This window comes from Schistocerca nitens, chromosome 3 (assembly GCF_023898315.1).
Source record: "Schistocerca nitens isolate TAMUIC-IGC-003100 chromosome 3, iqSchNite1.1, whole genome shotgun sequence".
Lineage (NCBI taxonomy): Eukaryota > Metazoa > Arthropoda > Insecta > Orthoptera > Acrididae > Schistocerca > Schistocerca nitens.
Genome location: NC_064616.1, coordinates 262,178,259 through 262,205,795, shown reverse-complemented (window position 1 = coordinate 262,205,795; position 27,537 = coordinate 262,178,259). Strand labels below are relative to the sequence as shown.

The 27,537-nt window shown below is 43.7% G+C and overlaps 1 protein-coding gene and 2 non-coding genes across 3 annotated transcripts in view; 1 reads left to right on the top strand and 2 right to left on the bottom strand.

Moving 5' to 3' along the window:
- LOC126249570 (uncharacterized) overlaps positions 1-27,537 on the bottom strand; it is a 312,366-nt gene that overhangs the window by 154,222 nt on the left and 130,607 nt on the right. The gene's annotated exons all lie outside the window — the stretch shown is intronic.
- Positions 442-516, bottom strand: Trnat-ugu (transfer RNA threonine (anticodon UGU)). Its single transcript has one exon. It is a non-coding gene; the product is annotated as a tRNA-Thr (tRNA).
- Trnat-ugu (transfer RNA threonine (anticodon UGU)) lies at positions 868-942 on the top strand. Its single transcript has one exon. It is a non-coding gene; the product is annotated as a tRNA-Thr (tRNA).

The following is a 27,537-nucleotide window of genomic DNA, read 5'->3' as shown; positions in this document are numbered from 1 at the left end:
AGCGAACTGGTAGGAGTACCATCATTGATGAGACACAGTTCTAGATCAGAAAGAAGAAAGTCAAGCAGGTGGTCCGTATCAGACGAAGTGTTACTTCCTCCTCAGGGGGTGGTGTGCATTTAAATCCTCATGTAGGAGAAAAGAGGGGGAGAGGGAGCTTTTGGATTAAGGTGGTCATCTCAGAGAAATTAAGTGTCCTGTCTGGAGGCTGGTGATGGCTGGGGTAGTTTACACTTGCACCACTATTGCTTCCAATTTGCCATGGAGGGGAATCCACTCACTGACGACATATGTGCAAACCAACGAACAGACTCCTCCAAATGCCCTCCCAGGTCCAGAATGCACAATCACTGATCATTGGAGAATGAAATGATAATTAAATAGACACCCTAGCTGCAAACTGGCGTTGATATACTTCACTGGGGACATGTTGAAAATGTGTGCCCCGACCGGGACTCGAACCCGGGATCTCCTGCTTACATGGCAGACGCTCTATCCATCTGAGCCACCGCGGGCACAAAGGATAGTGCGTCTGCAGGGACTTTTCCCTTGCACGCTCCCCGTGAGATCCACTTTCCCAACATGTCCACACCACTACATTCGTAGTGCGCCTAATAGATGTTTGCCCATCATACTCATTACTCGTGGCAGATTAATCTACCAAGTCCCGTACGAGTTCTCGTGTGAACGCACACGCTATGCCCGAACTCGTACGGGACTTGGTAGATTAATCTGCCACGAGTAATGAGTATGATGGGCAAACATCTATTAGGCACACTACGAATGTAGTGGTGTGGACATGTTGGGAATGTGGATCTCACGGGGAGCGTGCAAGGGAAAAGTCCCTGCAGACGCACTATCCTCTGTGCCCGCGGTGGCTCAGATGGATAGAGCGTCTGCCATGTAAGCAGGAGATCCCGGGTTCGAGTCCCGGTCGGGGCACACATTTTCAACATGTCCCCAGTGAAGTATATCAACGCCAGTTTGCAGCTAGGGTGTCTATTTAATTATCATTTCATTTCTAGCAAAGCTGCATGGTCATCCACGGTATGTGTTCTTTCGGGAACAGATACTACCGTCATATATCATTGGAGAATGGTCATCAGAGAAGAGAGTTTCTTGGAGAGCGACACAGACTGCAAAATAAGAGGAATTTAGTCGCTGCAGTTCTAGCAAGTGACAGTAAGATCCATTACAGTTCCACTCAATGATCTTATTATGGGTGTCCAGGGTAGGCGTGAATTCACCAGGAGGGCTGGCCACAGCCCAAGATAACTTTCTGTCACCAATGAGGATGGAACATCAATGAGCACTGATTCAGAATCCAATAGCATGGGGGCTCTGACACACCCAGGTCCACCGGAGTAACCTTCTTCTTCTAACTTTTGGTGGCTGAGATCCTTACAAGAGCTTATAATGCCGTAAATATGGGGTCAGATAAAGAGTGGACAGCTTTGGGACTCAAACTGCAGCTCCTTCAGTCACTGCCTGCTGTCAGACCTTTGATCTGTAGTTTTCAGGGAGAGGGGTCCAAGAGGGGGCCCTCTCACTGACATGCAGCACACGATAAGCTCCTTCTCTGGCCAGGTGTAGGAGGAAGTGGTTCCTGAAGATGGTGTCATGAGAACCACAAGAGTGGAGGGCGGTGCTAGATCTATCTTGGATAAAGAATGAAATGGGGGTTGACATCAGTGACGTTTGCATAATCATTCATGTTGACAGAATGCAGATGTTCGTATGTTTTCTTGACTCAGTATATGACAAGCGGTCAAATGATTTATATTCTCATATTTCCTATATTTGGCAAACCGGTGAATGCGGAGGATGGTGTTCAGTACAGCTGATACACAAAAAGGCTGTTTCTCACAAGGATGATCTTTATGAAGTGGTCGCCCACAGTTTCGACTTTTGAGTCTGCTGCGAAATATGACCCTAAAGTGTAAATATCGGAAACACTTTTCTGGAAGGGCATTTTGTTCAAAGGCCAAGACAAAAGAGTCTGTATATGTTCGATAATCGTTTGAGTCTTTTTGTACATTTCGGACAAAATGTACACATCACTGTTCGAGATCAGCTCATAGTGCCACATCTGTCTGAATATGGTGCAAGGGGGTTAATTTTCAGAGAGACCTTAAATTGCGAAGCTTATCGTGAGGTAACAGTCATTGTTGTCACCCAATCATTCTCATGCCTGAACAGCTTGAGACTGTACAGCAGAGGAAAACTTAATAGGGATACATTGCCCACCTTTCCCAATCAATTAACTTCTCCACATATGTCTTACGTGCTTCAAAAAAAAAATGGTTCTGTCATCATAAAAGTATTTCTGTCTGTTCTAATACACATCAGGTACTGAGTAATTGTTTTGCTCCCAGTCGTCCGGTTTGCATCTTCTCCATGTGGCAGCCAAGGTAGGGAAAGCATTAGAATTGCAACTGTCCAACGTTGAAGTATCTAGACCTGTCTGTTGATGTGGACCAATCAGAAAAGACATTCTCTTTGTTCAACGTGATATGTTTCATCTGCAAAACGCCCACCTTGTTGCCTGCCACCTACTACGGTGAAGGGCTCTCTCCACAGGGGCCAGCCTGCTGCAGCAGGTCATCTGGTACAATGGCCATTGCCAGGAGTCCAGATGCACCAGGAAGACTGGCATCTACTCCTTGGCATGCGTGGGGAGCTAGCAACTCGGGCGTCAGATGTGTGATCCCTGTGTTGTCAGGAGACTCTACCGTAAGTGTACGTAACAACAGCACCATGTACAGTTGGCTACCACGTTGACTTCTGATTGTGTATATGAATCTGCACAATTATTGTGCACATAGTGTCATCGACACAGTAGGCGGAAGGCGCTATTTAAGGTATTCTTTCCGAATCGGTCCACACTACAGAAAAATGTTGAAAATTGAGATCACATATGGAAGGGGACCAAAATTACTTCAGCCAAGAAGTGATGTAAGGTAAATGAATGACTATATCAATGAAAGAAAGCAGAAACTAGGGGAATAGCTAGGTCTCATCGAACGTTGCCACCATGAGAAAAGGATAAACGGAGATGGGAAACTCCAGCACAAGAAAGTAAGTAGGTAAGTAGGTGCTGCAATTTTTTGGGGCTCCTCGCTCACCACGGAGAGGCCCACGAAAGAGTTGAGAGACCACTGAGCGGTGTAGTTGTTTAGCATAATTTTATGGTGGTGATAATTATTTCAGAAATCTTAAATTTTTGATGGGTGTTTTAACCGTAAGGAGAAACAAACTTCAGACAAAGTTTTTATGTTTTTCACTCATAAAGTGAAATCGAGATATTCTCAAAAGATCAAGGAAGCAGTGAACATGCACCTCTAAATAAAACAACGTTCTCAGAGGTCAGAAAGATACAATTTTCAATGAAATGTGTGTATATGCTATTGTACATCTGTATCTTCATAGGAGCTCACACACTTACCAAATATACATTATGTATATCTCAATGTGATGTGACCTTTTGCCTTCTCAGGACTAATATATGTCAAATAGCACATGCGGGGATGCCTATTTCTTGTCTTGGTTCCATTCTACACCTTAAATAAATTTCGTAGCGTATGTTTAAATGGGGATTTTGCGTTTTGCAATTTCACACCCTAATTGGATACACATAATAAAAATACTTTGTGTTATTTACAAAAGTAGAAGGTATTTCTTCCAAATGAATACCTAACACAAACATTCACAAACTTAGAACAAGTCACACCCCACAAGCTTTTTTCAGATTCCTGCATGCTGTGATCCAAATGTTACTGAACATCATAGACGCGTTCGAGCATGATTCTTGGAGAATGTTGCCAAACCTTCATTTGCTGAAGCTGGATTTCCGAACTGAGCGTCATGCTTGGGAATTACCTCTGTGTATTTACATTTACATCTGTAGAATAAATTATTTAAGCCAGCAGAAAAAAAACATTATGCACTGTTTTCTACACCTACATACTGCAAGCCACTTGAAGCGCATGGTAGAGGGTGTGTCCCATTGTACAAACTATCAGAGTTTTCCCCGTTCCCTCTACGTATGGAGCGCGGGAGGAATGACTGTTTAAATGCCTCTGTGCATGCTGCAACCAGTCTACTCTTATCCTTACGTTCGCTATTGGAAACGACATGCAGGGGTTGGAGGATGTTCCACAGAGACATCATTTAAAGCCCATTCCCGAAACTTTGCTGGTAGACTTTCTCAGGCAGTTTCCATCATCTTCAAGTCTGCCAGTTCAGTTCTTTCAACATCTCTGTGACAATCTCCCATAGGTCAAACAAACATGTAATCATTCGTGCTGTCCTTCGTGCGTTCAGTGTCCCATTACTTCTAATTAGTACGGATCCTACCATTTGAACAATACTCTAGGATAGGCCGCACGAGTGATTTGTAAGCAATCTTCTTTGTAGGCTGATTATATTTCCTCACTATTCTACCAGTAAACCGAAGTCTAATACTTGCTTTACTCGTGACTGAGGCTATGTGATCGTAGCATCTTATGTCCCTACAAAGTGTTACACCTAGGCATTTGTATGAGTTTACCGATTCCAACTGTGACTCGTTGATACTGTAGTCACATGACACGACTTTTTTCGTTTTGTGAAGTGCACAATTTTACATTTCTGAACATTGAATTCAAGCTGACAATCTCTGCACCACTTCGAAATCTTATAAAGGTCTGATTGAATATTTGTATAGCTTCATTCAGATGGTACTTCATTTTAGATAAATGCATCGTCTGCAAAAAGTCTGAGGTTAATATTAATATTATCTGCAAGATCATTAATATAGAACATGGACAGCAAGGGACCCAACACATTTCCCTGGGGTACATCCAAAATCACTTCTACATGTTTTGATGACTCTCCGTCGAAGATAACATGCTGCGTCATCTCTAGCAAGAAATCCTCAATCCAGTCACAAATTTCGCCTGATGTCCCATACTAATGTACTTTTGATAAAAAAGCGTAGGTGTAGTATTGAGTCATATGCTTTTCGGAAATCGAGAAATACTGCATCTACCTGACTGTCTTGATCCGTGGCTTTCAGGATGTCATGTGAGAAAAGTTCAAAAATGGCTCTGAGCACTATGAGACTTAACTTCTGAGGTCATCAGTCGCCTAGAACTTAGAACTAATTAAACCTAACTAACCTAAGGACATCACACACATCCATGCCCGAGGCAGGATTCGAACCTGCGACCGTAGCGGTCGCCCGGCTCCAGACTGTAGCGCATAGAACCGCACGGCCACTCCGGCCGGCTGTGAGAAAAAGTGCGATATGGGTTTCACACGATTTTATGTTCCCAAAATTATGCTTGTTGGCGTGGAGGAGGGCGTTCTGTTCAAGATATCTCATTATGTTTGAGCTCAGAATATGTTCTAAGATTCTACAACAAATGGATGTCCAGGATATTGGACTAAAGCTTTGTAGCTCACTTCTGTTACCTGTGCCTTCTTCCAGCTACTGGGCACGGTTTTTGTTTGAGGCATCTACAATAGATTATAGTGAACAGAGAGGTTAACTCAAGCTGCATGCTGAGATCCAAATGTTACTGAAAACTACCATTCACACCGCTTGCGACAAAAAATCTGTTTGTGCAGCGTAGCGGTCATTCTATTTGGGTCGAAGCGGCGATCTACCGAAGTTTGGGAAATCACTGACGGCGGCCGGAGCTAGTGGCAGGCTGTTCGCATCCCCACATAAGGAAACAGCCTCCACTGCTGCCCACGGATCTAAGCTCCCACGCAGGACACCGGCGGCCACCAAGCTGGGCGTGCCCGCGTCGCCGATCAGGACGTTCCTACTCGCAACGCAACGTCGACTAGCTATACGGGTAGGCCGTTCGTGACCAGAGGCTTACGCATTCTCGAACGTACAGCGGCAGATACGATTGAACCTGAGCTTTCGTTGGTACTCAGATTCCACTCTTTGCTGACATGTTCTTCACATGAAAGGTACATGGATTTCAGCAAAATAGTTTCGCAATCGGTGCGCTGGTGATGCGCTATTTGGTTTCGTGTTGCTTTTTCTGTCTAAAATGCAAAGACCGTTCAAAACTACTTTAAACGTCAAAATTTTGTAATTTATCTTCCTTGCAAATGTAGTTCGTTTTTCAAAGACTCTTATTCTGGACAGCTGTTCGTCCGCTCCACATTTGATATTACGAGGTTGTTCCTGTCATTTTTTATAGGCGTTATACATTTATAAATGACTTTTGAGACAACGTACATTCATTGGCTCTACTTGGTAATCATTTTACTTCTCTCTCTAATTACACTACAAAATTAGGATCTTTCTTTCTTCTGCAGGAATATATACCTATGGTCTGTGTGTTTCAAAAGTGAACAGACATACGTCACGGAGTGATACTGTAGACCGTAAAGATGAGAGAACATAAGCTTTATGCTTGAATGTACACATCAACTGATCTTCCTTCACACGATTATTGTTTATGAGTTTGGTTAGGCATCAGATAAACGCCGAACTCCACAGGTAAACAGCACGAACTAAGGAGGCATTGATTACTCGTGTTTTAAATATTTTCGGCACGCTAATGAATAATGCAACCAGCATCTGTCCATATAACCCACGAAGCTGCCTGAAGAGGACGGTGTAATTTTATAATGAGGGATATGAAGATAAACTGATGATAAAACACAAGTAATGACTAGTTAGTTTACCATCAAATAGGCCCGCTCCCATTTCTGTCTGATTAAAATTCTTTCATCTCGGGAAACAGAATAAATCATGCGCCAATTTTATGATTTGCTTCATAGTGATCCATACTATACACAAAGAGTTTTCATTTCCTTCTAAAAACCCTGTGCAAAACAGCAATTACAGTGTCAAGTTATTGGGCATGTAAAGGTCGTCTACACTTCAGCAACGTAGGCTGTGAACAGTAGCTGTCCTCTGATGCAAGTTTCTCGTCAAGACATGTTGGCAATATATATCTACCTAGAGATTTTCAATGGGAGCGGCATTACGAACACGTAACCCTGGGGTGGCCAGATATTAAAGCTGGTGACGTAACAATCTCATTTTCTACATCATTGGCGGCTTGGTGTAGGCGCAGAAAAACGCTAGTTACAGTATGTGGAGAACATGGTGTGGTTTCGAAGCGTTAATATTCTGAAGGTAAATGAGCAACGTATGATAAGGTGAAGAATATTTACTGTTCCCCGTGCAGCTTTCCAGAAACTCGGACAAAATTTACACTGAATCGGAAGAAATCTCAAAAAAAAAAAAAAATGGTTCAAATGGCTCTGAGCACTATGGGACTTAACATCTATGGTCATCAGTCCCCTAGAACTTAGAACTACTTAAACCTAACTAACCTAAGACATCACACAACACCCAGCCATCTCGAGGCAGAGAAAATCCCTGACCCCGCCAGGAATCGAACCCGGGAACCCGGGCGTGGGAAGCGAGAACGCTACCGCACGACCACGAGCTGCGGGCCCAATAAATCTCAATGAGATCAAAAATTTACTTGTCAATAATTACGCATCGCGAAGCTGAGTAGTTCACACGGTTATGCCGTGAAACAACTACGTAGAGGTACTATTTAAGACACTATGAAATGATGCCCTGAGACAAAATGGAATGCCCTACGTACCTCAGAATGTTTCGTTTACAAATCAGATGCTTTGTGTTCGTGGAGAGCTTCATTAATAGAAACAGATTAAATAACTTAGCATTCTGACATTCTCCTAGTCGTAAAATGTTTCATCCCGAAGGTTATTACGGAAGAAGCTACTGGTAACTCTCAGCTGGACTCATTTTAACAGCATAGTGAATTTACGGACAAACATAGAAAAAAAAGGCAAGTGCAGAATTAAAAATTTGTTCTTCGTAACTGGAATATAGATATCTCGAATGGATGCTGTAAAACAGAATACTGAGTGTTTTCTCTATGTCGGCGTTCTGTAAAAGGGAATAGTCGATCAACCCGCTCCTCAGAAACTTTAAATTAAGGGTGTACAATTAGAAAAACAGAGTTACACCTGTTACTGGAGAAAGCAGCATAGTGAGAAGTGAGGGTGAACCCCAAATAATATTTTTCTGTCATATCACAGAGAAAATGGTTTGTGACACACAGTACTATATGACAGTACTGATGTTTGAAAGGCAATGAAACCATCCAAGTGTGTGAATGCGCGAAGTCAAGTTTCGCAGTCCTGAGTAGGTACTTTAATCCTCGGTTTTGGGACAACTAGTCCACCGCTTTTGGTGTGACTGACTGGCAGAGGACTCGCTCGTTTCTGGGCCAGGACCAAGTCTGTTAAAGGGTGGTTTTTGTCCTATTCAGAGGCTTCTGTTGTCATGACATAGAACTGAATGTCTACAAGAGGAATGAACTACTACATTCTACTCTTATCACCAAGATATATCTCCGTCAAAGGCGATCCTACATAATGAGCATGCGTGAGCTTGCTTCAGCGACTGTGAGGCAGTCCTCTGTCGATGATCGCTGCTGAGCACGTGTGTGGTTTCAACGAAAGTCTTAAGAAAGTTGTAGGACGTCAGAGGAAGTGAGAGAGCAAGCCGGAATAACAGGAGTTAGCCACTTGGTTGGGACGATGTTGTACCTCACTAATACTGTAAGCCTAAGCTCAGTTTCGCTAGTATTTTTTAGTTATGTACAGTTCTTCGTACTTTCTCCGATAATTTTTTGTTGAAGCTATAATTGTTTCTCAGCTTGATTTAGGAAATAAGTACCACTAGAGTAAGTGATACACTATGTGATCAAAAGTATCCGGACACCTGGCTGAAAATGACTTAAAAGTTCGTGGCGCCCTCCATCAGTAATGCTGGAATTCAATATGGTGTTTGCCCACGCTTAGCCTTGATGACAGCTTCCACTCTCGCAGGCAGACGTTCAATCAGGTGCCGGAAGGTTTCTTGGGGAATGACAGCCCATTCTTCACAGAGTGCTGCATTGAGGAGAGGTATCAATGTCGATCGGTGAGCCCTAGCACGAAGTCTGAGTTCCAAAACATCCCAAAGGTATTCTACATGATTCAGGTCAGGACTGTGCAGGACAGTCCATTACGGGGATGTTATTGTCGTCTAACGACTACGCCACAGGCCGTGCATTATGAACAGTTCAAATGGTTCAAATGGCTCTGAGCATTATGGGACTCAACTGCTGAGGTCATTAGTCCCCTAGAACTGAGAACTAGTTAAACCTAACTAACCTAAGGACATCACAAACATCCATGCCCGAGGCAGGATTCGAACCTGCGACCGTAGCGGTCTTGCGGTTCCAGACTGCAGCGCCTTTTAAACGCACGGCCACTTCGGCCGGCTATGAACAGTTGCTCGATCGTGTTGAAAGATGCAATCGCCATCCCCGAATTGCTCTTCGACAGTGGGAAGCAAGAAGGTGCTTAAAACATCAACTTAGACCAGTGCTGTGATAGCGCCACGCAAAACAACAAGGGGTGCAAGCCCCCTCCACGAAAAAATCGACCTCATCATAACACCACCGCCTCCGAATTTTACCGTTGGCACTACACACGCCGACAGATGACGTTCACCGGGAATTCGCCATACCCACACCCTGACATCGGATTGCCACATTGTGTACCATGATTCGTCGCTCCACACAACGTTTTTTCACTGTTCATTCGTCCAATGTTTACGCTTCTTACATCAAGCGAGGCGTCGTTTGGCATTTACCGGCGTGATGTGTGGCTTATGAGCAGTCGCTCGACCATGAAATCCAAGTTTCCTCACCTCCTGCCTAACTGTCATAGTACTTACAGAGGATCCTGATGTAGTTTGGAATTCCTGTGTGAAGATCTGGATAGATGTCTACCTATTACACATTAAGACCCTCTTCAACTGTCGGCGGTCTCTGTCAGTCAACAGACGAGGTCAGATAGTACGCTTTTGTGCTGTACGTGTCCCTTCACGTTTCCACTTCACTATCAAATCGGAAATAGTGGCCCTAGGGATGTTTAGGAGTGTGGAAATCTCGCGTACAGACGTATGACGTAAGTGACACCCAATCACCTGACCACGTTCGAAGTCCGTGAGTTCCGCGGAGCGCCCCATTCTGCTCTCTCACTATGTTTAACGACTACTGAGGTCGCTCATATGGAGTACCTGGTAGTAGCACCTAATATGAAAAACATGTTTTTGGGGATGTCGGCATACTTTTGATTACATAGTGTATGTGCAATTCTGACTATGAAAAAAAGAAAAGCTTTCTTGTCGAGACAGATTTTCTGTTTATAGAATAGTGCCGCAGACTGTCTCTTAGTAAACAAACGTTTAATGAACATTTTAGGATTCTGAGCATCATTACTATTTTCTCGCAGAAATGTTGATGTCGAGTCATTTAACCGACATAAAAATAACACACGGGCAATAGAAGGCCTTAATGAAGAATTGCTCATACTTGTGGAGTTCACAAAGAGCCACTCGTTAACAGTAACTTCACGCTTAACAACGTATAATCGATAGATTCTGTACAGAACAGAAGCAAGCAGATAACAAGCAACCTCTGTCACATTTTGGACAGCTGTTTTAGAATCTAGTTTTGATATTAGTGTTAGTGTTGAAGAATAGTCACTTGTGTTTACTTCGAGAACCCAGCACCGTTGACAGGAACTTTTACGCGAAGGAATACTGACATTTACCATCAACCATTAAGTTGCCAAAAAACACGTCACACACACCTAATTTCATTTTCACTGTAGTCACGATCAAGTCTTCCATTCCAGTCTGTTCTCTGATCCAGTGGGCTGTTTTTCTCCCTCTCTCTCTCTTCAGGTAATCCTCATCTTACACTTGTCGCCTTGCTCAATGTGCAATACTCACTTTTTGAATGGTTTTTGTACTATCTAATCGAAAACAGGTAATGCAAACGGTTTGTAAACATTCCTATTCCGACAGAGCAGAAGCTTAGTTTTGAATATCCAATTTAGTTTACAAAAAGCACTACACTTTATTTCTTTTCTTATTCATTCAGTCGTCTGTAGCTGCTGCAAGTACAAAAACCTATCAAGCAGTTCTATGTCTATATTCTTAATTTGCTTTACTGTCTTTTCATTGGGTTTATTAAAGGTTATTTTAGTCTCATTCGTACCAATTGATCTATTAAGTTGTCCAATGCGTCGGTTAACTTTATCTGCGCTAGAGGCAAACTGTACAATGTAGTCAACAAAATGAAGGTGTTTCCCGTATGTTCCATTAACCCTTTGACCCGGCTGTTTCTTGCGCCGCTATCTGTTCCCATTCCTCGCGGCGCATTCTTGCAACGCGACATAATCTGACACGTTTCGGTGCACTTTTCTAAATAAAGTGATTGTTGCGATTGTAGGTTGTCAACAGTTTGAAAGTTTCGGCAGGAGGAATGAGTACTATGAAAACAAGCACATTATACAATTCATTTATTTTGACAGTATCATGAAGGTTTTTGCTGAAGGAGCGAACGCGCACACAATACTTTTCGGAAAATAGATGTTTCAAGAACCTCCTTCCTCGAGTAATACATTTCAAAATCGTGTTTCTGAATTATGCCTTTTAGGAATAACACTGCGAACAAATAATAGAAATCCCAATTTTTTGGTTGGTACCCATCTTTTCAGCATATTCGTTCGTTTCATTTATTATTATTAACAACCTATCGTCAAAAACGAATGTGGAAATACCAAGTGAACCCTTGTGGCTGGTGTACAACTAAATACACTTTGAAGAGCCTCCAGAACGTTGCAAACTGCGGGCCCGAGCGCCGTTCGTCGAGTACGCAGCGCAGTGGTGTCAGGTAGGCCGAACTCAGTTCGTCGGATACGGTCAAGGGGTTAACGCATTGAACTCAATGATTTCCATGAAATATAATCCCTTTGTTAGAAAAATTTCAGAACAGGTAAAAAAAAAAGAAAATTGCCTTTACCAAGTAATGATCCTAGCACCTATGTTTCTGGAGGTCCCGGGAGCAAGCAGGGAAATTAAATTGCAATGCTTGTAAGCTCATCATTTATCACAGCCCGTATGATGTCTGTGATATCTTGATGAAGCTTTCCTTTCAGTCGGCTTTTCACTTGCGGAAATAAGAAAAAATCGCTAGGAGATAGATCTGGCGAATATGGCGGGTGTGGGGTGGCAATAACACAGTGTCTGGCCAGATAGTCGGTAACAGCTAAAGCAGTATGGTGTCTTACAGTGTCACGCAGTAAGAACCAGTCCTGAGAATGCCAAAAATCAGGGCGGTGATGTCGAATTGCTTGTCGCAAACTTTTCAAGACTTCGATGTAAAGAGTTTGGTTCGCTGTTTGACCTGGTTGAACATACTCATGGTGAACTAATCCTTTAATATCAAAGAATGCGATTAACATTGTTTGACCTTTTTTTTCGAGGCTGGTGATCCAGGATTCCGCTATTCAGCACTTTGTGCTTCGTGTGAGGGTCATACTGGTAACATCGACTTTCATCCGCAGCAATAATCTTTGACAGAGATGTGGGTCACGTCTTGCTTTATTTAGTAATTCAGCAGAAATTTTTCGTATTCCCTCTCTCTGTTCGTCTGTTAATTTACGAAGGACGGGTTTTGCATTAAGTTTCCGTTTCCCTAAATTTCGCGTAAAATCTTACGACACACACATAACGATTCAAATTAAGTTGTTCTGGTGTCGCACAAAAGGTTTCGTGAAGGCAGAGAATCAGTGCAAGACTACCCCAGAGCTGGTCGCGCGTCTACAGCGCATACCGATGCAAACGCGGAGCGTGTAAGGCAGTGGTCTCGCGGTTCTAAGCGCTTCAGTCTGGAACCGCGCGACCGCTACGGTCGCAGGTTCGAATCCTGCCTCGGGCATGGATGTGTGTGATATCCTTAGGTTAGTTAGGTTTAAGTAGTTCTAAGTTCTAGGGGACTGATGACCATAGATGTTAAGTCTCATAGTGCTCAGAGCCATTTGAACCATTTTTGGACGGCTCTTCACTGTAGTATATGTTCCTTTCAGATTGTATTGACAAAGTTTATATTAAAAAACAAAATGGTAACACCTTTCGTGCGCCACCCTGTAATAACAAAATACTCCCTTTGTCAGAAAAGTTCCAGGATTGTTTGTTTCCTGAGTTTGCAATACTAAAAAGGAACAAATGTGTTTGTTACCTTGTATGTGTGCGTCCTCGACTTCCTGAAAGTGCCTCGCCTGCAGAGAGAGTTTGTGCGTCACTTTAAGGCAGTTGCAAGAAGACCGTCATGTAACGGTGCATGCGACACCACATTTCTAAACATCCCTGGGTTCAAAATGGTTCAAATGGCTCTGAGCACTATGGGACTTAACATCTATGGTCATCAGTCCCCTAGAACTTAGAACTACTTAAACCTAACTAACCTAAGGACAGCACACAACACCCAGTCATCACGAGGCAGAGAAAATCCCTGACCCCGCCGGGAATCGAACCCGGGAACCCGGGCGCGGGAAGCGAGAACGCTACCGCACGACCACGAGCTGCGGACTAAGAGCCGTCCATGGAGATTTGTTCTAACTCAGCACATGCGCAGTATGTCCACCATTTCGTTTCCTAACTTCCTTGAAACGAACACTGAAGTTAGTGATTACCCTACGGCACATGTCTTCTGTAATTTCACTGCAAGCTTGAAGAAGCCAATTTTGTCCGTCATTGAAGCGACCTGGAACCCTGAGTGAAATGATCCGCATGTCGAAATGCTCGTGTAAAAACTCCAACTCAGTGTTTGCAGTATGTGGCCTTGCTCCATCTTGCATGAACCACTGTGTGTTGAAGGGCAAGGCAGTAGCAAGAAGCTGTGGAATGAAGCTATTGCGAAGCATGCTCAAATATCGCTCGCTGTTCACAGTTTCTTCAAAGAAAAAGGGTCCAATAAGTCCGTGACTGGAAATTGCTGTCCACGCTGTAATCCTCGGAGCATAATGTTGTCGTTTATTTTGTTTGTTAACCACAGCGTCTAAATGAAAATGCGCCTAATATGAAAACCAAACGTTGTTGAGTTTCTTCCCTATCCTCCGCCCACTGAGCAAACAGTAGTCTCTGCTGCTTGTGTTCTTCAGTGAGCTTCTGTGCACAGGTTATCTTGTATGGGTACATATGAAGGTCACTTTTAAGAATGCGTTGAACGGAGCGTCTGGATATTCCCAGTTGCACTGCTGCCTTTCTACACGATTTCCGGGGACTTCTCTGTACAGCAACTCGTACCGCTTCAATATTCTCCAGCGAACAAACAGGCTTAGGCCGAGGTCGCTTCGCTTCCAATACTGTTCCTTCCTGTACAAATTTATCGTACAACCCGTGGATGGTCTTCTTGCAAGGGACCCATCGTGTGTTAAACTGTTGTCGAAAACGCCTCTGAGTCACAACAAGGCTTTTCGTTTCATGAAAAATAACACAATTGCCGATCGTTGCTGTGTCGTCAGTCAGCCATTGCTGCTTACTAGTCTCCTTGCGGCGGTATCGTGAATTACACGTCATTTCGTAACTCATTTGTTTTTCCAAGTTCTGCTGGTACTGCTGTAGAGATCCCAGCGGGATATCTAACGTGCGTCGTAAATTGTGAAAGAAACAATTGGTAACACATTTCGTGCGCCACCCTGTATTTGGAAAACTATTTAATTTTCTAGTGTGTGGTAAATACTACACTTAAATTTCCAACCTAAAACGCTTCTCTGTAGTATAGCATATAACAATGAGCCAAAACATTATGACTACAGCCCGTCACGAGATTGAATATCTCATGGTGGTGCTGCGGACACGTGACGAGGCAAGGAAAGTGTACAGGGTGATCCGAAATTCCTATCACAGGCTTCTAGGTGTTGTAGGGGAACTTTAGTAGATGAAGTTTTGATAAGGAACCCATGTCCGGAAATGTACCCTTGACATTTAACACAGGTTTGAAGATCGGAGCACTTTCAAATATCCCCCCTCACAGTACGCACATAAGCTGAGAAGAGGGAGCCGTCGTCAGTACCTGACATCACTTAACACTTCCGTCTATCTACAAGAATGGCAGCGAGAAAATGGTTAGTACGAAGCTATAAGGATTGGCTGTGGTGCTCCATGGACGCGCTGCAGTCTCAACTTTGAAGAGGACGTCCTTCGTCACGTAGAAGAGATCCCCAGGACAAGGACTCTAAACATTGCCCGTGCCATATGCTCGTACGACACACAGGTCAGAGCTCATTGTCTCCGCTGTGGGTATATCGTGAAGCGGGAGATAAGAAAGTGATCCGATCCTCAAACTGTACAGTTCATTTACAGACATGGGTTCCTTATCAAAACTTGTTCCCCTCTATACCCCCTAGAAGCCCGTAATGGGACTTTTGAATCACCCTGTATAAGCGGAGCAGAGGCGAATGGGGAATCATTCTAGCGACGGTATGGGCCGCAAATTGCGAAATCCACTGACGTTAACGACTTGGACAGAGGGCACATTGTTATGACCCGGCGCCTGGAAATGAGCATCTCGGAAATTGCGAAGCTGGTTAGCTGTTCCGCTGCAATGAGCACCCATGGAAAGTGTTTTAAGGACGTTGAAACTACCAGTAGGCGACAGGCTTTTGGGCGTCCACGCCTCGTTACAGAAAGTAGAAGTCGCAGGCTTGCCCGCTCTGTAAAATAGAAGAGGTGGCGATCTGTGACAGATTACAATGCTGGTGCAGGCACTAGTGTTTCGGAGAACACCGATCAAGGCACATCGTTGAACATGGGCTCTGCAGCAGATGACGCCTACGTGTTTTGTTGTCCGAAGGACATCATCAGTTATGATTGTAGAGGGCACAGGATGATCGAGATTTGGCAATGAATCAATGGAGACGCGTCTCCTGGTCGGACGAATCACGTTTCTTGTTATATCAGATCGATGGTCGAGTCCAGCTTCCAGGCGAACGGTTGCTCGAAACATGCACCGTGCCACGATCGCAGGTCGGTGGAGGACACCCACCTGGGCCTCCATGGGACCTGTTTTAGTAATCGATGGAAGCTGTGAACACGTTGACATTATTGCGTACCGCCTATATCCCTTCATGCTTGATGTCCTCCCCGACGGAGGAGACATCTTCTAGCAGGAGAACTGTCATTGTAACAAGACCAGAATCGCGCTATAATGGTTTGAGGAACACGCTAGTAGCCTCACGGTGATATCTTTGTCACCAAATTAAACTGATCTGAAACCAATGGAACACATCTGGGACGCTATCCAGCGGCAGTCCCGCGCCTACAAGCAAGCGACTCGTAATTTACGGGAATTGCACGGTCTGTCGGTTCACATTTGGTGTCACATACCTCACGCGACCTATGAAGGACACGTAGAATGCATGCCACGCAGAATCACTGTACTGTTGCAACCCATAGGTGGACCAACACGCTATTAAGCTGGATGTCATTACATTTTGGCTAATCAGTTTGCATCATTATTTTAATTCTGTTTGGTCTGAAGTACACTACGAGCTCCTCAACCGGCCGCGGTGTCATCTGTATTTTATTGTAACCTCACGTCACACCACTTGTGCTAAGACACATGAAAATTGCTTGTATGTCAACATTGTGTGCAATAAAATAGGACAATATAGCTACAGCCCTGAGGCAAAAATGTAATTGTAGAAGTAAATAAATCGACAATTACTGAAATATCTACATAGGCATTGAGTAGGAAGGATTTAAGAATCACAACCCTTTGCTCTCCGCAACAGAATTCAATCATCAATCAAACTTCCGCTGGCTAGCAGGTTTCAATTACAAGAATTGTGATTATACCGACAATTTATCACCTGCAAGTCCTCGCCTTTTGTCCTCAAGTTTTCCCACTTCGGTTAGCGTCATCACTGCGTCGCCATGATCATTAATCACGTCTTTCATAAGCGGAGAATACTGACTGATGTATCCCACTTTCTGCTAAACACAGCTAGAATGTGGACTCGAGTATGAATCAAGTAAGAATGTAGTAATTCTAATGACTGTGACAACATGAGACTCCATTAGAACAATTGACACAATTCATTACTGAAATGTCAGTCGCAATTAGAAAACAAAAATACAAACCGATACAGACTTCATAAAAATGGTTATTATGCATATTTTTATGTTACATTCCACATCTAGAAAAAGCTGTGCTGTTTATGAATAGAAGAACAAATTACCGAAGGAACTATAACAGTTCTAAAAAGTGTAAGGACGTCCCACTTTTTCTCATAGAGAACCGTAAGGAGAAATTTTATAAATTTCGAAAGTTCTATTTTCATTGTTTTCTCTGGTAAAAAGGGAAACGAACAGAGAGTGTGGCTCTTACTGTATGGAATCACCTGTAATCAAGGAAGAAGCTGACAATTACTGAAACATTTTCATACACTGAACAGCGTAATACACACTGGGAAAAAAGGAAAGAGATAAGTAGGTTTCACTTTTTCGAAACCCCTTAGTAGTCTCCCATTGAACAACCTTCCTCTGTAACGTTGCAGAAGGAAGGCGCCATGCAATTTCACCCTTGGGCTCGGCAGCACTCGAAACGCATGGTGTGGACACATGCGAAAAGTTCCGAAGTTCACGTGAGGTGAATGTGAGTTCATAATGTCAAACTGGCCCAAATTTCACCCAAATTTTGCCAACACCACCGTGGGCGTATGCACCCCCTCCAACCCACATTCCACCCTTTCTTTTGACGCCTCTGATACTGAGAAGAGAACCGCAACGCTCAGCGTTGAGAACACACGGTTTTCTAATGGATGGCTGAGGAAAACATTTCAGTTGAGAACACACGGTTTTCTAAATGATGGCTGAGGAAAACATTTCAGGCACATAGCCGCTCAGAATCGACACGAAAATCTCTCAGATGGTAGCATAAAAAGCTATAATGAAACCACCCTTCCCTTACGGCGTTGATTCGCACACATTTCTCGGTCTAAAACGACAGTTAACAGTACGACGAGCAACAGGACGACTTCATGACAACGTTCGACACCACTGACGCTGCCCGGATGATCCAATCCAACTCTAAGGACATTGTGGGACTGTAGCCCCAATGAACGTGATCCGACCCCTTTGGATTGCACCCATTCAAACGAGTGGTGCCTCACGGCTCTTCTAGTGCCTGAGGGGCTGCAACCCCATCTAAGGGCCGACAACCCCAGCTAAAGCTGCACTGAAGGGATTACCTGCTTTCAGGTACAATAGCAGCCACGAAGCACCACTCAGCTGAATGGGTTTCAAAGTCCCTGATTGGTACATTTTTGAAGTCCTCATCAAAGATGCGGGATGGCACCGTGGGTGTTGCTGTATCTGAATCTCTTAGAGGGACCCTTTTCCGTTATATTCACGCACATGTCAATGTGATACCTCTCCGTGCTTACGCCAAATGATGGCGCGAAAGACGATGGCTGAAAAAGCATAAAAATCCTTTCTGATTCGGATCACATTCAAATTTCGTCGAATGGTTTTAAATGGTCCCTAGTGGCTCCATCCTGTAAACCAGAGCAAAAATTACGGTCGCACTGCAATACAAAGAAGTCAGATCACGTTCACTGGGCTGCAGCCCCACAATGTCCTTCGAGTAGGATTCGATCGTCTGGGGGGCGTCAGCAATGTCGAAAGTTGTCACGAAGTCGCCCTGTTGCTCATCGCACTGCGAACTGTCGTTTTCGACCGCGAAATGTGTGCGAATCAACACCTTATGGGAAGGGTGGCTTCATTGAAGCCTTTCAGGGCTTTCCGTGCCGATTCTGAGCGACTATGTGCCTGAAATGTTCTCCTACGCCACCCATAAGAAAACCATGTGATATCAACGCTTGTTGTTGCGGCTCTGTTCTCCATCGCAGAGGCGTCAAAATAAAGGGTAGAAAGTGGGTAAGAGGAGCTGTGATGACCTCCCCATCGTATGATATGCCCACGGTGGTGTTGGTAGAGTTGTGGTGAAATTTGGTGCCAATATGACATTATGAACCCACCTTCAACTTCTGAGCTGTGGCCTTTTTTCCGCACGTGTCCACACCTCGTCGTTTAAAGCGTCATCGATCCCGAAGGTGACGTCGCTGGGTGCCACGTTCCTGTACCATTAGGAATACAGAGAAAAGTTGTGGGCACCTTTTAGCCGAATTTCAAACTTCAAATTGGCATTACGAAAAAGTGATGCTTTTTTGCGCAGTGTACATTAAGTTCGCGTTAAAACATTATCGCCATGTCAGAGAAAGTGAAAGGGACTACCATCGAAGGAACCGGTCGCCATTCACGGAGATAAGGTCTACACTGTAATAATTTATCGCTTACTCAGTTAAAAATTTAACTCAGAAAGGAAGTATGAAACAAACACAAATTTGGAAGTTATTTTTTGTTCTAAATTCACGAGTATGAAAAAAGGGTCCTACCATCTACCCAAGGCAGATGGTATACAAAAAAGTTAGGATTTCTCGGTGCGATGCGGCACTACACCACAACGACTTTTCTCGAAAGTGATCCGTTTTCAATTGGTATCATATTCGATAATGCACATACATACAGACTTCAGAGCGATCAAAAATGTATTCTACACATGAGAACACAACTTGTTTATTTAAATTAATCAGGAATTGTATTATATGATATATGGACTTCCAGAACAACAACCGTTTGAACGCACTCAGCAACATTTCAATTAGAGTCATGAGCAAAGTGAATTTCGAAAACTACCCGAAAGCCACAGCTGGAAGTGAAGATGTGCTGTTCGTTCAAGTTCGGTCACCCACGTAGCCAGTAACATGTAGGGCCTCTGTTTTGATATAACGCCTGCATTTAGCAGGACGCTTTTAGTGGAAACATTTTTACTGTGTTTTGATACACTGGAAGTTAATTTTTAAAATTCTGTGCAGATTGAAAATTAGGAGAGAAGTACGGGCAGAAGTAGAGCCGTGGGAGCGGATTTCAGTGTTAACTGGGCAGCTTTTTCGGTACGAGCTTTGCCCCAAAAGGAAAAGTTCCGGGTCTGAATCCTGGTTCGGCAAACTCCAATACAGCGTGAAAATTCATTCTGCCAGCTGAAGTTTGTTTCCGTTCTTCCTGTATCATCAGCCTAAAGCGCATCCTACAGTCCGGTTTATCCCAAACATATTGCACGCTTTCATACAGTGGCTCTGAGTAGTCTAGTCTAGCAAAACCGACTCATTTTCTTCTAGTAACCATTTAATCTTTTTTTTTTTCTTTGTGGACAGACGCGTTATCATGCCGATATTCACTATATTCGATTGCAAATTATTACCTTAGCTTGGGAAGCACATTATTGTCTAAAATGCTTTTACAAATACCTACGTTTATTTTTCCAATGAACAGAAACCACTGGTACGAGCCTCAGTTACGATAGATCGCATCACACTACAGCATCAGCACTACCGCCGCCGTCGCCGCCCAATTTCAATGTCGCTGTACATCGCCATTTCCACACACCTACATTATCGAGACGAGAACCAGCTATTGGGACCGAAAACAAGAAAAGCCCCCAAACAAGACTATCAGAAACAAGTCCCAGTTTAAATTTTACAAAACACTAGAGATGTAGAACTCGAGAGAGCCACCATCCGTCCGACCACGGAGCCATCACTGCCTCGCACACCAATTACAGAATTTCTTCGACTTTTTTGCGATCAGCAGATCTCGCCAGTTGCATAGCCACGGAAACAAAGTCCTATAGCTTCACCGCGGAGCTTTCTGCCAATGACCTCTGCACCCTCTAAAACAAAGAAACAGCGCACCACGAAGGAATTAACCGAATGGGACGGAAAAAGCTAGATTTTATGTACATGTTCAGACAAAAAAAGTGATTACAATATCAGAAAAATTGAATGATTTATTCAAGATAAAGAACTTCACAAACTGAGCAAGTCAACAACGTGTTGTTCCACCTCTCGCTCTTAAGCAAGCTTGCCCATGAAACTCCAAAAATTCTGACTTGGGAAGGGATCTGGCGACACTGCTGGCGAAGGTAGAGTTTGACAAGCAGGAAGAAAAGCAGTAGAAACTCTCGCCACGTATAGGCGGCCATTATCTTGCTGTAATGTAAGTCCAGGATGGCTATCCATGAAGGGCAACAAAACGGGGCATGGAATATCGTCGACGTACCTCTGCGCTATAAAGAGGCGTCGGGTGACAACCAAAAGGTCCTCCTATGAAATGAAGTGGCAATCCAGACCATCATTCCTGGTTGTCGAGCCGTGTGGCTGGCGACAATCAGGTTGGTATACCACCGCTGTCCAGGACGTCTCCAGAAGCATCTTCGGCCTGGTATCTCACTGACTGGTTTAGAATTATCTTCAGTTATGAGTCCCACTTCGAATTGAGCCCTATGACAAGCAAAAACGTGTCTGGAGGCGCCGCGAACAGCGGTAGGATACCAACCTGACTATCGCCCGCCATGTGACCTGGCAACCAGGAATGATAGTATGGTGTACCATTTCATTTTGTACCAGGGCCCATTTGGTTGTCATCCGCGGCTCCCTTGTAGCACAACGGTATGTCGACGACGTTTTAAACCCTGTATTGCTCCCCTTCATGGCAAGCAATCCTGGGTTTATATTTCTGCAAGATGATTACCGCCTGCACACGACGGGAGTCTCTACTGCATCTCTTTGTGCTTGCCACACGCTGCCCTGGCCAGCAAGGTCGCCAGATCTCTTCCCAATTGAGAACGTTTGGAGCATTATGTGCAGCGCCCTCAAACCAGTTCGATATTTTGACGATGTGACGTGCCAATTGGACAGACTTTGGCACGACATTCCTCAAGAGGACATCCAACAACTCTTAATCAATGTCAAGCCAAATAACTTGTTGCATAAGGTTCAGAGGTGGACCAACGCGCTAGTGACTTGCCCAATTTGTGAAGCTCTTTGTCTTGGATATATCATCCAATTTTTGTGAAAATGTAATCATTTGTTTGTCTGTACATGTATATCACATCTACCGTTTTTTGTCACATTAAGATAATTCCATCGTGGTGCGTCTTCTTTTTTTGTCTGAGAGTGTATTATAATAATGTAACTGGCCCCAAAACATTTTTCAACATTTCGTGCTAACGTAATCTATGATGATAATTAGACAACAATCTGAAATTAGTCAAAACACCAGAAAACACTGCTCAGGTGAAAAGAGGGCCTGCAGAAAACTCTGAGACAATAGTAATGTCGATTCGCTGTGCAGGTGGTTATTGAAAGATAGTCGTGTCACAATATTATCAAACACGACCTGTCCATTTACTCTTACAGTTTTTTCCTGTAGCGCAAGAGTTTAAGCATCTAGATTAACCAGTGCTTTCATAGATGCACAGTCTGAAATTTGGATCCATTATATAGCTCAAGAATGGTTTTGATTATTCAATCACTACATTCTTTAAACCAAATCGCCCGCATCTCGTGGTCGTGCGGTAGCGTTCTCGCTTCCCACGCCCGGGTTCGATTCCCGGCGGGGTCAGGGATTTTCTCTGCCTCGTGATGGCTGGGTGTTGTGTGCTGTCCTTAGGTTAGCTAGGTTTAAGTAGTTCTAAGTTCTAGGGGACTGATGACCATAGATGTTAAGTCCCATAGTGCTCAGAGCCATTTGAACCATTTTTTTTAAACCAATTCAGAGGTAACACAAAATAGTGCCTTGTTTACACGTATCTACGACACGATCTGCTTTATAAAGCGTGCGGCAAATAAAAGTGGCGCTGAGAACAGAATTCCAGGGTACAAAGAAACACAGCAGAGGAAAGGAAATACAGTGCTAACCCGATTATAGTAGATGTTGAAAGTGACCGCCATTCATCTCTTGGCACTTTTGGGCCCCAGTCCTACAAGTTGCTTGAGGCTGATCGAAGATGGGCTGCTGGAATTGCTGCACTCTCATCCGAAATATTCTGCTGCAGTTCTTTAAGACTATTCGGGTGGTTGTTATACACCTTAGACTTGAGGGCTCCCCACACAAAGTAACCGCACGCTGACAGATTAGGTCACGTGGGTGGCCATCTGGGGCGGCGACCAGACTGACCTCTGTTAACAACTCTTTATCAGGCATGAATACTGTAAATGTGCTCCAAGGTTCGGACGGCTCTAAGGGCAGTCGCTCCATCCTGTTGGAAGTAACTGTAGGTCTTTTCCTCCTCCGTTAATGCTGCCACAAATTCACGTCCAATCGTATCGACTCATCTGGGTCACTTTTATTTGCCCCATTCTGTATTTTTTAACGTATTTCGTTAAGCCTGCGTTTCAAAGGTTACGTCCTGCACCAAAGATGCACTGGCAACTATAATATAATCAGATGAAGGTATCTTGTACAAATTTGATCCCCTTTTTTCCTACACGAATGCTACGCGAAAGTAAAATTGGCCTCAACGTTCTCGATGGTTCCCATTCTCGATAATTTTACTAACACAAAAATTCTAGCCACACCAGCAGAACAGAGCGAGCGAGGAAGACAACTGATTTTCTGTCAGTAAACGAACGGTGTAATGATGCCCTGGCTGTCCGTTTACTTTAACACCTTCTGCGGCAAACAGCTTACAGCATTATAGAGCTATCAGTACACAGCTAAACTCATCCAGAACCGTAACTGTCTCTCTGCAATGACCTACTTTTCAACAGTCCATTTAATTCCACCAGCGATGTAAGTAATGACAGAATGACAAAATTCTTTTTACCGATATTCTAGATTCAATTAGTTCATAGTTTCTGAAAGATTGATATCTTACATACATTTTTACTCCAAAAATCACGGTTAAAGGAAACATCAGAATATCTGAAAGCTCTTTTCCGCAGCTTTGCTGGAAGTTTTGAGCAGCGGGACTATATATTTCCTTCTTAATATCCTCCTTTGTTTCCTTGGTAGAGCACTTGCCCGCGAAAGGCAAAGGCGCCGAGTTCGAGTCTCGGTCCGACACACAGTTTTAATCTGCCAGGAAGTTTCTAATTAGTCTACTTTCCTTATCCTCACAGCAAGTTACCGTTAAGGGTGCAGACTATGCTTCAAAAGTATTTTATGTGAGAAACAGCATGGCACCACACCTGCCTCAAATAATTCTACCGGAGAACTTTCTTACAACATTTTAGCAGAGTATCGAAATTACAATTCATCCGAGCCCCTAACACACTTAGATTAGTAACCAAGGACAGATATTGACCGAAACCAGGCCTTTTACCCAACTACAAGACTCATGTTAACGCAGGTATATACAAGGGTGGTTATAAGTACTACTTGGAGGGACCCCACGATAAACGGGTGATCGTAGGACAACGAAGCTTCGTGGAAACATTTGTAAGGACATGCGGAAGAGAAATAACGAATAAACCATTGAAAGTAACACATTTTAATTTCCACACGAGAGAGCAACATTTGTTGATTGCATACCATGTTTACGTTCCAGGGTACAAATGCTGCTTACTGTTACGACGATCTGCAGCCACGACAGCCTGGAACAGCACTAGAGATTGCTCTAATGCTGGGCGGAACAACGGTGGAACATGGAATGTTCAGCTGTCTTGAATCAGCTCGTGCACTGCTTGAAGATCACACATTTCAACCACGGTAACAGTAACTTCTTTAACAATTTATGGCGCAACTGGCAGTCAGTCTCTCCCAGGAGCAATTCCCAGATCACCAGTTAATCTGAACATCTGAAACACGTTCTTCAATCCCGGTGCGAAAAGAGGATCTCTAGTCTGCACCAATGTCACAGCGTATACAGATATCCCGAACACCAAACTGAATGCTATTGCCCCGCGTGTAGTGGCTGGATTTGACTTTTTGCAGATACAAGGATTGCTATAGATGTAATTCGTTAATTCTGGTGTCGCCTAGTGCGCCCATCATCTGTGCAACAATTCAAATGGTACCGTAAAGGTGCTGTTTCATAATGAACTACATTTAACAACGACCACTTGGTACATAACACACTCGTGCATGTGGTTTACGGAGGTTCGCCATCGTAGTTATAATCGATCGTTCGCGCGTAACGCATGTGGACACACACTATCTCCAAATGATACAACCATACGCAATGAATTACATCAGTTTTGCAGTAAAGGAGACAACTAACTATTAATATTCCTAGTTTAACATTCTCATCACGAATATATAATGACGACAGAACTCAGATAGTGGCGAGCCTCATCTTTTGTTGATACCAGTCTTAGATTGCAAACAATACAGCGAAATGTAGCGAGTTTCCAAGAAACGTATCTTCGACCTCAAAACTTAACGACACGTTATTAGGAAGCGGACAGCAGCTTCGCACTGTAAGGCTTCAGCTTAGAGTATGTGTGTTAGGCGGTGTTGCCAAATATATCAAGACAGCTTCGGCGATGCGAAGAGGACAAATTTAGCTGGAAGTTGCTCCTGCCGCCGTGGCGTAGGCAACACGACCGTATTCGCTGTGAGTGGCGCAAACAGAGCGTCCCACAGGCTATGAGTCACTTCGCGTCTGACAAAACCGCTCTGCATTGTCCCTTCCGATGAGTTTCAAGCAAACAGCTAGGGCCATGTCGCCTATATTTGATAATCACTCTAGTCTGCGGCAATGTCACAGCGTATACAGATATCCCGAACACCAAACTGAATACTATTGCCCGAGCGTGTAGTAATGATACTGCAGAGTTTTATAATGTTCCCTTGTTTACCACGAAGTACATCTACACCTGCCACACTGCACTGGAAACGGCACAAAGCGAAATCATCAACAAAACTGATATTCCGGATTTAACCACACAATGGTAGTCTCGAACGTGCGACCTTCAATTTGATCCAAACCAGTCACCTAAACGACAAAAGAACTAGAGTTAAAACATATGCAGAATATCTTGCTGTTTCTTTCGCAGTTCTGGTCGCATACGCTTCCATGGTTGAGGGTGAGGAATAAATAGGTGTAACAGATGCAAGCAAGTGAAGTGCAGTGCAGTGCAATATATAATTTAATTCATTATATAGAGTGCACCAAAATTCGCTAACTCAGACACCGCGGCGGGATTCCCTACATACAAACATTACAAAAATGTCTGTAATATAATATTTTTCCGTCCATATTTCCGGTAGAAATAAATCGAAAGACGCAGATCATTTGGAAGTATTGCAAATATCTTGCTTCAATAGTGTGCAACTGCGTTTTTTTAGTGCAGAGAGTAAGTTTTGCGTTAGAATACTCTAGTACGAAATTTAGATTCCAAGCGTAGGTGCAAATTTTTTATTTACTAATTTTAGGGTGCGTGACATGGTATCTAGGTTCTTAATCGTTATACACCAAATACAGAAGGTTTCAAACACAACACGGGCAGTTATTTAATATCAACACAGAAATGAGAGAAACTGTTTTATTACACTACTGAAGACGTATTTTCCTCTTAAACATTGTCTCTGCTCTCTTCCATGCACTACACTGCTCCCTGCTTTCCGGCCCATTGTCAACAGTTTCCGTTTTCTTTCCCCAAAATATAATAACACTAATAAAACAGCACGACCCCTCTCCCTCTTCTCTTGCCCTGCTTCTTTTAACCTAGGTATTTTTCCTGAAATCATGCATCACATAGCCATATCGTCTAAGTGTATTTTGTCGCAGTAATTTATCAACTACAATCGAACCTAGTTTCCAACATATGTTCCTGCCATCGGTTCCACCTACCAACTGCCATGCTTTCACTTTCATGTCAATTACATTTCTTTGGGACATTACGTCACCAGTAGGTCAAGTAAGCCGTTTCAAAGGTGATTAACAAACTCCGTTTAGTTTATTCTACTCCGCGGATAAATGTGGAATAACTGGTAGTGTGTTTCAATGGCACTCTTGTAACTGTGAATGCAGCTCAGCTGCAGAGGAGCATGATGCCGCGAGCCGCTAAACGTTAGGAGGTAAAGGAAGGACTGTTTGAGCATCTGCTTTGAAGATTATTTATGTTTAGTGAAAAACATGCTGTCACTGGTAGCGTATTTAAAGTATTACAGCGGCCGACCTTACTGAGTATGTTATGTATGTTTAACTTCTCCATAATGAAAAGCTTTGTACTTATTTATGTCCTACGAGAGGTAATTCATTTTTAACTGATTATCTTTTTTCACTAGTATTTCCGACATGTCTAACAAATACACTCATGTCAAGAAAAAACAGAACACCTTGAACGACTAGAGATAGGACATTCGTATTTACAGGACAGGTATATTAGTATGTAGGTTGGTTGGTTGGTTGATTGATTTTGAGGGAGGGGACCAAACAGCGAGGTCATCGGCCCCACCGAAATAGGGAAGGATGGGGAGTGAAGTCGGCCGTGCACTTTCGAAGGACCATCCCGGCATTTGCCTGAAGAGATTTAGGGAAATCACGGAAAACCTAAATCAGGATGGCCGGACGCGTGTTTGAACCGTCGTCCACCCGAATGCGAGTCCAGTGTGCTGACCACTGCGCCACCTCGGTCGTGTTACATTAGTATGTTCTGCAGATAAGGTCAATATCGATATCGCGGCGCAACACAACCTACCGGTAAAATGTGCCTGCGGTTCTCGTTGTCGCTATAAACCGAAGGTAATGGATCAGTGTGACTTGAGCAGTCGTGCACGATGCCTCGCAAACG